This window comes from Narcine bancroftii, chromosome 6, assembly GCF_036971445.1.
Source record: "Narcine bancroftii isolate sNarBan1 chromosome 6, sNarBan1.hap1, whole genome shotgun sequence".
Taxonomy (NCBI): domain Eukaryota; kingdom Metazoa; phylum Chordata; class Chondrichthyes; order Torpediniformes; family Narcinidae; genus Narcine; species Narcine bancroftii.
Window position 1 is genome coordinate 172,105,631 of NC_091474.1, and position 13,869 is coordinate 172,119,499.

Here is a 13,869-nt window from a genome sequence, read left to right on the forward strand (position 1 = left end):
TTGCGCCTCAAGTACACTAACCTTGTTTCTAATACTGCGGGCATTCAGGTAAAGTGCCCTTATGCTCTTTGTCCTTTTAATATCTAGTGACTTCTGTAACTTTTTCTTTTGATTTTTCTGCCCACTATTTTTCTTTGTAATTTTCTTAACACTATCATTGACCCGAAAACTCACTGCACTATCTGATTTTTTTACTTTCTCCTCCCAACATTACTTTTCCTATTTTACTTTTCCTGGCCATTACTTTATCTTCCCTACCCTTTTCCCTATCACTCTGGTTCCCATACCCCTGCCAAATTAATTTAAACCTTGCCCCACTGCTGTACCAAACATACTTGCCAAAATGTTGACACCTTTTGGCAATGTTTATTGCTATCAGCATTTCTGAACTGACACGACATGAGTGTCAATGCACGTAATTGGACTACACCCTAAATTCCCAAGTGCAGGAGGTGATGAATTATTCACTCATACATAGGTTTCCTTATTTTTTTGGTAGTATAAAATAATATAGCACAGAAGAGGATCCTGCAGCCCAATGTGACTGAGCCAGTCTTTTGCAAGAGGTATCCAGTTTAATCCCTTTGGCTTTCGCGCACACTCCTGAAAAAGTCCTCATTAATTCCTTTTAATCATCAAATATCCTTGAGGTCATAAATTCTAGATTGTAACTGGAAAAAAAAATCACAAGCAGTTAGAAATCTGAAATAAAAACAATCTGCTGGAGTATCTTGGAAAGACGTGCAGCATCTATGGACAGATAAACCATTAACATTTCAGTTCTGAGGAAGAGTCTACAACTTGAAATGTTAACTCTGTTTCCCTTTTCTTTTCATAGTTGCTTCCTGACTTCCTAACCTCAATTTTTTTTTGTTTTATTCCAGATTATAACTTGAGGTGCAAAAATAATTCTTCCCTCCTTGCATCCAATTCTATTGCCAATTATCTCAAATCTGTGAAAAGTTTCTCCTTGTTTAGTCTATCAAAATAGTTCATAATTTTGGGCATTGCTATAAATTTCCCATAAATTTTCTCAACTCTCAGGGAACAACTACAGTTTCTCCAGTTTAATCACGTAACTGAAATAACCTAAGGCGGGGGTCATTTGAGATCTCAAAAGGTTTTGACAACCTTCCTCCTCTTTTATAACTAAAATTAATTACATCCCCAAATGACGACAAGGCAATGTCTCAAACGGTTAGGCTCTGGTATCCAGCAACCATGGGCATTGGTAGAAGCTGAATAAATGAATTGGTAATGATGAAATGGAGCATGCTCCTGGTAATTTCTCTGCTTTCTTCTTTTCCCCCTATACAAATACATCTCATTATGGTTTCGGTTATATTAACCATCAGTAGTGTTTGGGGAAATAGCTGCAAAAAAAAAAATCAATCCCATCAGTCGACATGACCAAAATGGAGCAAGCCCCTGATTTCCCAGACACTAACTAATGCTTTATCCTTGCTTCTGAATATGCATATATTCTGATGTCTGGACATTAACTGGGTGGAGCTAACTTTTGTTCTTACAAGTATCAGAAGTTGCTGGTAGGACTTTTATGGTGTAGGTGATATGTATTTTGCTCTGCATTCTTGGAATTGCTGCTGTTAAGGGAAATTGATCCAGGGCTATGTGATTGTTTTCTCAAGTTGCTTAAAAAAATTTTATACTGTTTTGGTTTCAACCCATAGTTTTCCTTTTTCCTGTCACTCAAGGTGATTTTAGCTATCAAACGATGCTTAGCCTGAATTAGACCATTACGTTATACTCTGTAAAACTTGTGTTTCCATGACCTATAGTGGGCTAATTCAACTAATGCAAGATTCCAGTAAGATAAAGAATTCCCACAGGACCCAAAGACGTTCCTGTTGGAAACATAATGGATATAAGACTTGCAATGAACCTGTCTAAATTTCAAATCCAATTCGTAATGATCGCATTAGCAGTGGCCAGGAAAGGCATAGTGGCTACCTGGAAATCAGACTCCTGGAACACTGGAACACAAATGCAAAGCCTGAAGAAAATTACTTACAAGTAAGAGTACAATACTTTAAAAAAATTTGGCAAACATACAAATTCCATAGGAGCACGATTATAAGGTGGACCATCGTTCCTCGCTGTCCTATCTTCCCTGTCTATCCCTCAGTCGGTGGGGGAAGGGGAAGGGGAAGAGGAAGGGGGAAGGGGTGGTCCATCCCATCACAACCAGGAAGAGTCAAGAGAAGAAAACAGCCTGGGTACTGGCCAATGTGTCATGACAAACCCATAAAACCCTGATACGAGTCTTGTACCTTTGAGGTGAGTGTCTTGAATGACGGGTGTAACTGTGTTAGTGAAGTGTTAAATGTTGGGGAAGGAGGGAGATGCAAAGAGCTTGAACTCTGCAGAAAACTGTACAAAATAAATAATTGTGAATTGTAGACAATGTTGATTCAGTTAATGTTGATAATTGAATTTAAGTTTGTAAAATTATTAATAATATTTAAAAAACGACTCAACTTTTTTCAGAATTAGTTTGGTGCATTACTTATGTATTTACTTTGCTAATTGTTGTTCAACAGGTTTTTCATGCTGGATTTCTTTTCACTAATTTTCTCATCTGTTCTTTGATATAAACATATAATTTGCATGCAGTGTACCTGAAATGCTGCAATGCAACAAATGAAATGTTAAATTGTTCATTCTTGCAATTATGTAACCTTGTGAGAAACAGTGCTGAGACTGGCTAAAACCTATCTTGCAATCAAAGCCAGGTTTGTTAACCAACCACAAGAAATCTATGGGGCATTATATTCCTTTATATCTCTCTGCTGAGCCATGACCAATGCAATATAATAAAAACACTGCACATAGAATGAAGAAAACAAGTTGTGTATGGGCTTCATCAAAATAAGCAAGGTTAACCTTCCTTGTGTTATAATTCCAGCAAACTGGCATGTAGCTAAATCAAACTCTTTGGGCAGAATTCCTGGGGAAAAATAAACGTGCAATCTTTTACTGAATTATGATAGGACGAAGGGGAAAATTCCCACCTTGTTTGAGAAGAAGCAGTCATCAAACTCCTGCAGACCAAGACTGATAACTAAAGGGCCTATCTCATTGGCGGAGACGTCGCCGCAACTAATCAGTCGCGGCGACTTGGGAGACCAAAAAATGCCTTGTGCTCTCACCAAGGTGATGCCAGGGCGACGTCCAAGACTTCTCCAGACAAGATGACAACCAATTCGCCCTGAAGTCACGGGGACGTCTCCACAACATTGCCGATAGGTCGCCATGGGTCTCCGCAAGATTGCGGAGACATCGCCGTGACTTCTCCCTGTCTATATATACCTAGATGTACAACTAGATCTATCATTCACTGTTCAGACGTCAGACAGTCAAGAAATCTCACCATGGACATCTGCAATAAGGCTGTTATGCTATTGAAGCAGGATCCCTACCTGGAGAATGAGCAGGAAGAGGCCTTGGCCCTCGTGCTGATAGCTCTGGCCGTAAACAAGGCAAAGGCTAGGGATAGGGCCAGAAAGGGTGTCAGGAAGGCAAAGACAGTGTGGGTAATTGAGTGGCTCCTTCAACGGCAACACCATGGCTGGTACGAGAAGCTAATGAAACACCTAGAAGAAGAGGATGTGAGGTCCTTTAAGAATTTCCTGAGGGTGGATCCAAAGATGTTCAGGAAGCTGGTGGCTCACCTTACTCCCAGGATCCAGAAGCAAGACACTAACTTCAGAAAGACCCTGCCCCCTGGTTTGAAGGTTACCATCACTCTGAGGTTCCTTGCTTCAGGAAACTCCTACAAGAGCCTGTCCTATGGCTTCTGTGTGGCACCAAACACCATTGTCAGTATTGTCCCAGAGGTGTGCCAAGCCATCTATGATGAGTATTATGAGGAGGCCATCAAGTGTCCATCTTCACCAGAGGAGTGGAAAGAAGTGGTCAAGGGTTTTTTCTGAGAAGTGGAGCTTCCATCATGTCTGTGGTGTACTGGATGGGAAGCATGTCAGAATTCTTGAACTTCCAGAGTAGGCAGTGTCTACCACAACTACAAAGGCAACTTTTCCATCATCATGCTGGTGTTGGTAGATGCTGACTACAAGTTCTTGTACCTCAACGTGGGGACTCCTGGGGCTGATTCAGATGCTGGCATCTTCAGGGACTGCAGTTTATTCAAGGCATTGGATGAAGGTCAAGCCAACCTGCCACTTCCTGAACCCTTTCCTGGTGGAGATCAAGATGTCCCCTACTTCTTGGCTGGTGACAATGCATTTGCCCTGAGGACATGGATGATGAAGCACTACTCCAAGAGCCAGATGACCCATGCACAGAGAATCTTCAACTACAGGCTGTCCAGGTCCAGGCTTATTGTGGAGAACAGCTTGGGCATCTTGGCAAACAGGTGTGCAGCACTTTATTATTATTATTTTTCCTACCACACACAGTCATATTTGCCAGTTTGTAAACACAGCAAATACAATGAGTTTAATTTTCTATTTTTTTTCTTTCTGGATTCAGATGCTTCCACACCATGATGATGAGGTGCCCACAGATGGTTGAAAAGGTGGTCCTTGCTGCCTGTACACTCCACAACATGATGACAGACATAAGACTCTCAGCTGACAGAGGACCCACATACCCATGAAGTTGCCCCTGGAGAGTGGAGACAGCATACCAACCAGTTGGAGGAGATGCAGAGAAGAGGAAGTAACATGTCGTCTGTTGCCAAGAACCAGAGAGAGTACCTGACCCAGTACTACTCTGGGGTTGGAGCTGTCCCCTGGCAAGACAAGATGGTGTGGCCTCTTCCAAGGCAGTACAAAGAGCAGCAGCAGGAACAAGTACCAGATGAAGACCTTGACCAGGGTGTTCCTGTGACTTGGACCAGGAGTGAAGGTGTCTCGATGATGCCAGCACGTGCTCAGTCATGTGGTCTCTAAGTCGAGCAGCATCACAGAGATGTCGCTGCAACGTCTCAGTCTCCAGCAGGTCTCAGATGTCGCAAACAAAATTAGTCTCCGCGATGTCGCCGCAACTGATGGAGACATCGCGGAGACATCTCCGAGACCTGCTGGAGACTGGAAAAAATCTCCAAAAAGATCAAATGTGTTTGAATTTCCCGCGACTCCCCGGAGACGTCGCGGAGACTTGAGTCACCACCAGGTCGTCACCTAGTCTCCAGGCCAATGAGATAGTTGTAGTTGGTCCAGACGTCTTTCATTATTGGTGAGAAAGAAAGAGGGGACATCAAAAGGAATAGGGACAGAAAAGTTAGAAATGGTGCAGGGATTAAAGTTTGGACAATAGATGGAGATCCAGAAAGAAAATACTTTAATCACACAATAAGGAAAAAAAAATCTATTGGAAAAAAAAATACAGAAAATGGAGATCTGATCTTCCAGATGATATCACCACTGAAAAGTTAGATTGCTCCTTAATACTTAATGGTATTGGCATCTACAAACTTTTTTTCCTCAAATTTTATTTTATTGGCACATGTAACAGAATTACATACAGATCCAAAAATTCTCTATATCAAAATCAATACATGCGTTTTTATCATTTTCTCCCTCCCACATAAAAACCCCCCAAAGCAAAAGAAGGATGAAAAAATAAAGAACAGAGAAAGAATAAAAGATTAATTTTAAAACAATACTGGATATTACCTTATGACCTAATTATTCTAACACTTACAATTATCATATCTTTTAAATATAAAGTATATAGTAAAATAAAACACTACTGTATCACACAACACTTAATCAAAGTATATATACATGCAATATCTTATAAAATAAAATGAGATACATTAAGGTGAGACCGGGGAGTGACAAAGTTCACACCAAATTTCTACCAATTTACATAATTTAATTACTTATAAAGTTATAACACCAATCTTTGCATATATGGAATAAATTTTCAAAAAATTACAGTATTTGTTCTTTAAATTATGTGATCTTTTCAAAGGTATACAACTTTGCATTTCACCATGCCATCTATCTCATACCAAATCTATATCAGATTTCCATGAAACAGCTATACATTTCCTGGCAACTGCCAATGGGACCTTTAAAAATTCTTTTTGAAACCAATCCAATTTTAAATCTGGATTCATCCTTGATATATCGCCCAAAAGAAACCGCATAGGGGTTCTCAGGAGTTTAACACTTGTAATCTGTTGGAGAAAATCTTTTAAATTAGTCCAAAAATAATTCAATTTTGGGCATGTCCATGTCGAGTGTACAAAGGTGCCTGTGTCCTGCTTATATAAAAAACACATCCAAAATATTTAATTCAATCTATTTAGCTTTCCCAGCATAATATATAATTGATGTTTGAAATTGTACTGCACCATTGTATATCTAACATTTATTGTATTTTTCATACTATCATAACATATTTGTGTCCAATTTTTATCATTTATACCGTGGTCAATTTTCCACCTTTGTTTAGATTTATAAAAATCTTTTCTTCACTCTCCTCAAAAGTAATAAATACACTATTTATAAATACATGAACTTTTTTTGAATTTGGATTTGATATTATTGTTTCTTTCATCATCTTCTAATGGTAAATAAGATGTAGTTAATCTTTCTCTTTAATAATATCCAAATATTGTATTGTATTCCATATTTAGCTTTGAATTTGTCAAATGTAATTAAATGTCTGCCTTGATAACAATCTTTAATACATTTTATTTTTTTATTGACCAGTTAATAAAATTTCTGTTATTCAGCGTAAACGGGATCAATTTATTTTGCACCAATGTCATCCTCACAAATCCATACCCTTTAACTCCCATCAACACATGTACCTTATGCCACATTCTAACCAAATGTCTTAATATTGGTGTGCCTGTTTCTCCAGTTAATAATACCCCATTCCATTTATATAGAAATTCTTCAGATTCTTTCTCACCTATCTACATTTCTATATTTACCCAAGCTACTTTTTCTCCTTCCTCGATAAAAGAAGAAAGAAATAGTAGTTGGGCTGGTTTATAATAATACTTTAAAGCTGTAGATCTCCCAATTCAAATCTCCAAGTTAATTTTTCCATAGAAATTCTTGACATCTTGCCTTTCCACAAGAATTTCCTTATAATTTTATTTAGACCCTTAAAATGTTTTTAGGAATATCATTGGGTAAAGATTGAAATAAATATTGTACCTGTGGTAAAATATTCATTTTAATACAATTTTCTCAGCCAATTAATGTATTGGTAAATCAATCAATTTTTTAAAATCCTTTTCAATTTTCTTAAACAATGGTCCATAATTAATTTTAAAAAGATTCCCTAAATGGTTAACAGTTCTTGTTCCCAAATATTTTATTCCACATTCAGGCCATTTAAATTTCGTAGTTTGTAAACATTGTGTATAGTCACCAAAAGTAAATGGCATGATTTCACTTTTATTTCAATTAACTTTATAACAAGAAACTTCTGTATATTGTTCTAATTGCATATGTAATTTACCTAGTGAATTTCCAGGTCTGTCATATGAACAATTAAATCATCTGCAAATAAACTAAGTTTATGTTCGTTAGCCCCTGTTTTAATACCCTTGATATCTAAATCTATTCTAATTAATTCAACTAATGGTTCAATTACTGTTACATAAAGGGCAGTTGATAATGGACCACCTTGTCTTGTTGATCTTGTTAATTTAATATAATCAGACATTAGACAATTTATTACTATTCTTGCTTCTGGATATACAATGTTTTTATCCAATTTATAAATGTTTGTCCTAAGCCAAATTTAGCAAGTGTCTTAAAGTCCCATTCTACTCTATCAAATGCCTTTTCTGCATCTAAAGCCACTGCTACACTTAAATGGTCTTTTGGGCTAGATGAAAGAAATTAATCAACCTAGTTACATTATCCACCAATTTTCTTTTTTTAAATAATTCCTGTTTGGTCCTTGTTAATAAATTTTGGTAAAAGATTTTCCATCCTATTTTCCAATAATTTATCTGTTATCTTGTAATCCACATTTAATAATGATATTAGTGTATAAGACGATGGATTAATGGATCTTTACCTTTTTTTGGAATTATCGTTCTAGTTGCTGCCTTAAAAGAATCAGGTAAATTTCCCATTTCTTCCAATTGTATTAAAACTTGCATAAATACAGGAATCAGCACATCTTTAAATTCATTATAAAATTCTGATGTAAATCCATCTTCACCAGGGGATTTATTATTTTGTAAAGAAGCTATAATTCTTGCAACCTCTCCAACTGTAAAAGAGGTTCCTAATATCTCAACTGTAAAAGAGGTTCCTAATATCTTCTGAGTTAAAAACATTGATCAATTTTGTTGTCATCCTGCATAGATTCTGATTTATATAATTACATATAAAATTGCTTAAATCTATTATTTGTATCCTGGGGTTTATAGGACATGTGATCTGTCTAATCTCTAGTTGCAATAGTAACTTTTGATTCTTGTTCTGTTTTCCATTGCCACGCTAACACTTTGTGTTCATTCCCCAAGTTCATAATATCTATTTGTTTTTCATAATCATTTTTCCATTTTATTTGATTGTAATGTGCTATACTGTAACTTTTTATTCAAAAGAATTCTTTTTTCTCTGACAATTTTTGTAATTCCTTTCCAAAAGTTGATATTTCTGTCTCCAAATTATAAATTTGAGACATGCTCATTTCTAACTTTAGAAGAAAAACTTATCATCTGTCTGCTTATATATGCCTTCATTGCATCCCAGAGAAAAAAATTATTATCCATAGAGTCAGCATTAATGTCCAAGAATTTCTTTATCTGATTTCTAATAAACTGGCAAAAATCTTTCTTTTTCAACAACATGCTATTAAACCTCCATCTAAAGCTTGTATTCTGCTTATCCAACAAGGTCGGGTCAGATACAGCAATGAGCTCTCTGAACCCTTCTCCATTAACAATGGCGTGAAGCAAGGCTGTGTTCTCGCACCAACCCTCTTTTCAATCTTCTTCAGCATGATGCTGAACCAAGCCATGAAAGACGTTGTTTACATCCGGTACCGCACGGATGGCAGTCTCTTCAATCTGAGGCGCCTGCAAGCTCACACCAAGACACAAGAGAAACTTGTCCGTGAACTACTCTTTGCAGATGATGCCGCTTTAGTTGCCCATTCAGAGCCAGCTCTTTAGCGCTTGACGTCCTGCTTTGCGGAAACTGCCAAAATGTTTGGCCTGGAAGTCAGCCTGAAGAAAACTGAGGTCCTCCATCAGCCAGCTCCCCACCATGACTACCAGCCCCCCCACATCTCCATCGGGCACACAAAACTCAAAACGGTCAACCAGTTTACCTATCTCGGCTGCACCATTTCATCAGATGCAAGGATCGACAATGAGATAGACAACAGACTCGCCAAGGCAAATAGCGCCTTTGGAAGACTACACAAAAGAGTCTGGAAAAACAACCAACTGAAAAACCTCACAAAGATAAGCGTATACAGAGCCGTTGTCATACCCACACTCCTGTTCGGCTCCGAATCATGGGTCCTCTACCGGCACCACCTACGGCTCCTAGAACGCTTCCACCAGCGTTGTCTCCGCTCCATCCTCAACATCCATTGGAGCGCTTACATCCCTAACGTCGAAGTACTCGAGATGGTAGAGGTCGACAGCATCGAGTCCACGCTGCTGAAGATCCAGCTGCGCTGGATGGGTCACGTCTCCAGAATGAAGGACCATCGCCTTCCCAAGATCGTGTTATATGGCGAGCTCTCCACTGGCCACCGTGACAGAGGTGCACCAAAGAAAAGGTACAAGGACTGCCTAAAGAAATCTCTTGGTGCCTGCCACATTGACCACCGCCAGTGGGCTGATAACGCCTCAAACCGTGCATCTTGGCGCCTCACAGTTTGGCGGGCAGCAACCTCCTTTGAAGAAGACCACAGAGCCCACCTCACTGACAAAAGGCAAAGGAGGAAAAACCCAACCCCAACCAACCAATTTTCCCTTGCAACCGCTGCAATCGTGTCTGCCTGTCCCGCATTGGACTTGTCAGCCACAAACGAGCCTGCAGCTGACGTGGACTTTTTACCCCCTCCATAAATCTTCGTCCGCGAAGCCAAGCCAAAGAAAGCTTGTATTCTGCTTATCCTCTAAATATAATGCTAAGAACAAAGGAGAATAATCTGATATAAGCCTCACCTTATATTGATCCTATTGTACCCTACCTTGAAGTCTTGCTGATAGCAAAAAAATATCAATTCTGGAATATGAATAGTTCCTTTCTCTGGGATATATCTTTCACCACGTATCCACCAACTTCAAATCTTGCATTAACAACAAAGTTATTTTCTCTGCCTGAGATTTTGACACACTCTTTTCAGATCTATCCAATAGAGGGTCAAGGCAAAAATTAAAATATCCACCCACTAAGATATTTTCATTAGCTTCCCCATGTTTAAAAAGGTTTCTTGTATAAATTTACCATTATCCACATTAATATTCATTAATGTCTACTGTTCAGAAAAAAATGTGACAATTTATTAAAACAAGTTGAGCAAATGGGTATAAAACTGGTATTTTAATTGGAAGATTTTTATTTATCAAAATTGCTGCTCCTCTGGCTTTTATATTAAAATGCGATGCTTCTACTATTCCAACCCAGTCCCTTTTCAATTCTTGATGTTCTTTTTCAATTAACTGTGTTTCTTGTAGAAAAGAAATATTTACTTCTAATTTTTTTTAAACATGTCAAAACTCTCTCTCTCTCTCTCTTTATAGGGTTTTGAAGCCCATTTACATTAAAACTCACAAATTTTAATCTTTTACTCATTGTAAAAAATTTGAAAATTCTTACATTTTCCCCTTTTTCATGATGCCCCTCCATCAGCCCTCAGCTCTTCACTAACCTCTTAAATGCAAAATAAACATTAAATCCAGTAAAAAAAAGTACTTGATTGAATACTTGAAGAAAAAAAAGAAAAATAGAAAAGAAAGCACCCCCTCCTTGAACATCATCATAAAGTTCCCTGACAACGCTACCACCCTCCATTTTTTGGATTGCAACCAAAGCCTTAAAAAAACATCCACGGTTCAGCAGGAACCAGTCAGCATATCTCTGGCTCCTCCAAGTAATTAAACTCATCCCTTCAATATTACAAACTGTTTCTAGATTTATTTCAACACATGAATATAACTTTCCACCTTCAAGTGTCCACTCTTTGGATCAATTCTTGATGTATGTCAGCAAACTTTCTCCATATTCTTGAACATGTTCCGGATTCATAAAGAATCTACTTGGACCTCTTTGAACAAATACTTTCAAAGTTGCAGGATAATGCAGAATAAAAGTATATCCCTACTTCCTCAATATTTTTAACTGGATTAAAACTCTTCCTTTTCTTCAATAATTCAAATCTTATATCAGGATAAAAGAAGATTTTGTTCCCTCCAAATTCTAATGGTGTTTTTCTTTCTTCAGCCTATTTGGCTGATAATTCCTAAGACTTTCTCCCTCACTTGATAATGAAGAAATTTGACCAAAATAGGCCTTGACTTTTGATCCAGCTGAGGTTTACGTCTAAGGGCTCTCTCAATCTCAATATCTCCTTTAAAATGTTCTTGTCCAACAGTCTGAAGGATCCAATGTTGTAAAAATTGAAAAACATCTCCCCCTTCCTCTCCTTTCAGACCAACAATCTTAACATTATTTCTTTAACTAAAATTTTCTAATGAATCCACTTTTTCCAGACAATTGTTTATTCATCACCAACATTTGCTCTAATCCTTCATTTGCTTTATCAATTTTTTTCTTGAAGAAATTGATTTTCCAAATTAATGCTTTGATTTTTTCTTCCACTTCCTGATGCTTTTTCTGCATCTCTTTAATAATTTCACATACTTTATTAACTTTAGCCTCTGATCTCTTAATATCTCAACTTATTAACTTCAACTCTTCCATAATCAGTGTATGTTGAACTTTAGCAATAGCTTTAACTTTCTTTCTTACCACTTCTTCTTCAAACATTTCCTCAAATAATAATACTACTCCTCCTCCCCCCCCCCCCCCCCCCAACCTAGGCCCTTCTTTTTCTTCTGGTTGCTTTTCCCTGTCTTCTCCATAATTTCTTCTGCTTATTTGTCTTTCTTGTGTTTTTTCTTCTTTGGTTGCTTATAACTAATGAGGAACCAGATTTCTCATCTTGGCCCCCATCCACAAACCATTTTTTTAATCTTGGGGTCACCAGTGAGCAGAATGTAAATGCTGTGGTTATGTATAAGCTCATTCTATCCGTGGCAAAAATAATCTTCTTTCCTGGTGGTGAGTTGCCTCCTTGAAGCACTGCAGTCTTTTGATGAGATTCCCTTACTGTACCTTTAAAAAGGGAATTCCAGATTTAAACCCAACAACAGTGAAGAAATGTGTACTCCTAAATCAGAATGGAGAGTAACCTGCACTTCCTACTAATCCCTTGTGCATTTGCTCCCATCCTTTCACATTATGGGATTGGAACACGTTTTTGGGAAAAAGCTTGACTGAACTTTGCATCCTACTGGTGTATCAGGAGAGATGAAATGCTTGGTGTTAATGAGGCAGACTGCTTTGTCCTGGATAGTGTTGAGCATCTTGAATAATTATGTTTACATTCATCCAGGTATGTGTAACATACTCCGTCACAATCCTGACTTTGCATTGGACATAGTGGAAAGACTTAGTGGTGTCAGAACGTAACTCAGCATTCTCTCGACACCCAGCTTCTGATCTGTTGTATCCACAGTGCCTATATGGTTGGTTCATTTGATCAGCAAGAGCAAGGGGTCCTCCATGAATAACAGAGAAATAGTTATATTCACTGGAGATTGTAGTGACCTGGCACTTCTTAGCTTACTTTCCCAAGAATATCATCTTGGCTTTGATCTGTGCAAATATGAAATTGCAAATGGATTTGATGAATCATCTGTTAACATTTTATCATAGAATTGAAGGGAGATCATTGAAGTACAGTGCTCTCCATAGCAAAAGATATAGGTTTGGGATCTTGGGCAGTTCCTTTATGCCTCCTTACTTTGCTCTTGCCATCTCCCTGATACAGCTTAATCTTGGTCTCATCTGTCCATAAGATCTTTTCCAGACTCTTAAAAATTTCTTGCCAAACTGCAATCTGGCTAACTAATGGTTTGCAACTTGCAGTATTGCCTCTGTATTTCTGTTCCTTAAGTCTTCCATGGACAATAGTTATTGCTATATCCACACCTGGCTCCTGAGGAGTATTTCTGATCTGTGGGATATACATTTGAGGATTTTTCTTCATCATGATGAGAATTCTTCTGTTATCAGCAGTGGAGGTCTTCCTTGGAATACCAGCCCCTTTGCAATTACCGAGCTCACCAGTACACTCTTAATGATATTTCAAGCTGTTGGTTGTGGTCATCCTCAGGTTTGGGTGATGTCTCTTCCTGTTTTATTCTTGTTTTTCAGCCTCTTTGACTTTTGTTGGCACAACATAGGGCAGCACAGTTGGCATAGCAATTAGTGCAACCCCTTTACAGTGCCAGCGATCGGGATCAGACCGGGGTTCGAATCCCGTGCGGTCTGTAAGGAGTTTGAACGTTCTCCCCATATCTGCATGAGTTTTCTCTGGTGGCTCTGGTTTCCTCCCACAGTTCAAAACGTACTAGGGGTGTAGGTTGATGGGATGTAAACTGGGCAGCACAGATTCATGGACTTAAATAGCTGTTATCGTGCTGTATTCAAAATTTAAATCTCTGAAAAATGGCAACTACAAACTCTAAAGGTGATCAATAGCTTAGAAGCAATTGTAGCTCTCTTATACTTGCACCAAAGAAGCAATTAAACATGCCTGAGTATTCACAAACACTTGTAAAGCCAAATGTCCCAAGCATTATGGTGCCCTGAA

The 13,869-nt window shown here is 38.1% G+C and overlaps 1 long non-coding RNA gene across 2 annotated transcripts in view; it reads left to right on the forward strand.

Annotated features, from left to right (window-relative positions):
- LOC138737658 (uncharacterized) overlaps nucleotides 1-13,869 on the forward strand; it is a 122,323-nt gene that overhangs the window by 87,402 nt on the left and 21,052 nt on the right. The window contains exon 4 of one of the 2 annotated variants that reach the window (XR_011341115.1): nucleotides 4,513-6,336. The exons of the other annotated variant lie outside the window; for it this stretch is intronic. This is a non-coding gene — a long non-coding RNA (uncharacterized lncRNA). Of the gene's footprint in view, nucleotides 1-4,512; nucleotides 6,337-13,869 lie in introns of those variants that run through there. 2 annotated transcript variants of the gene reach the window in all.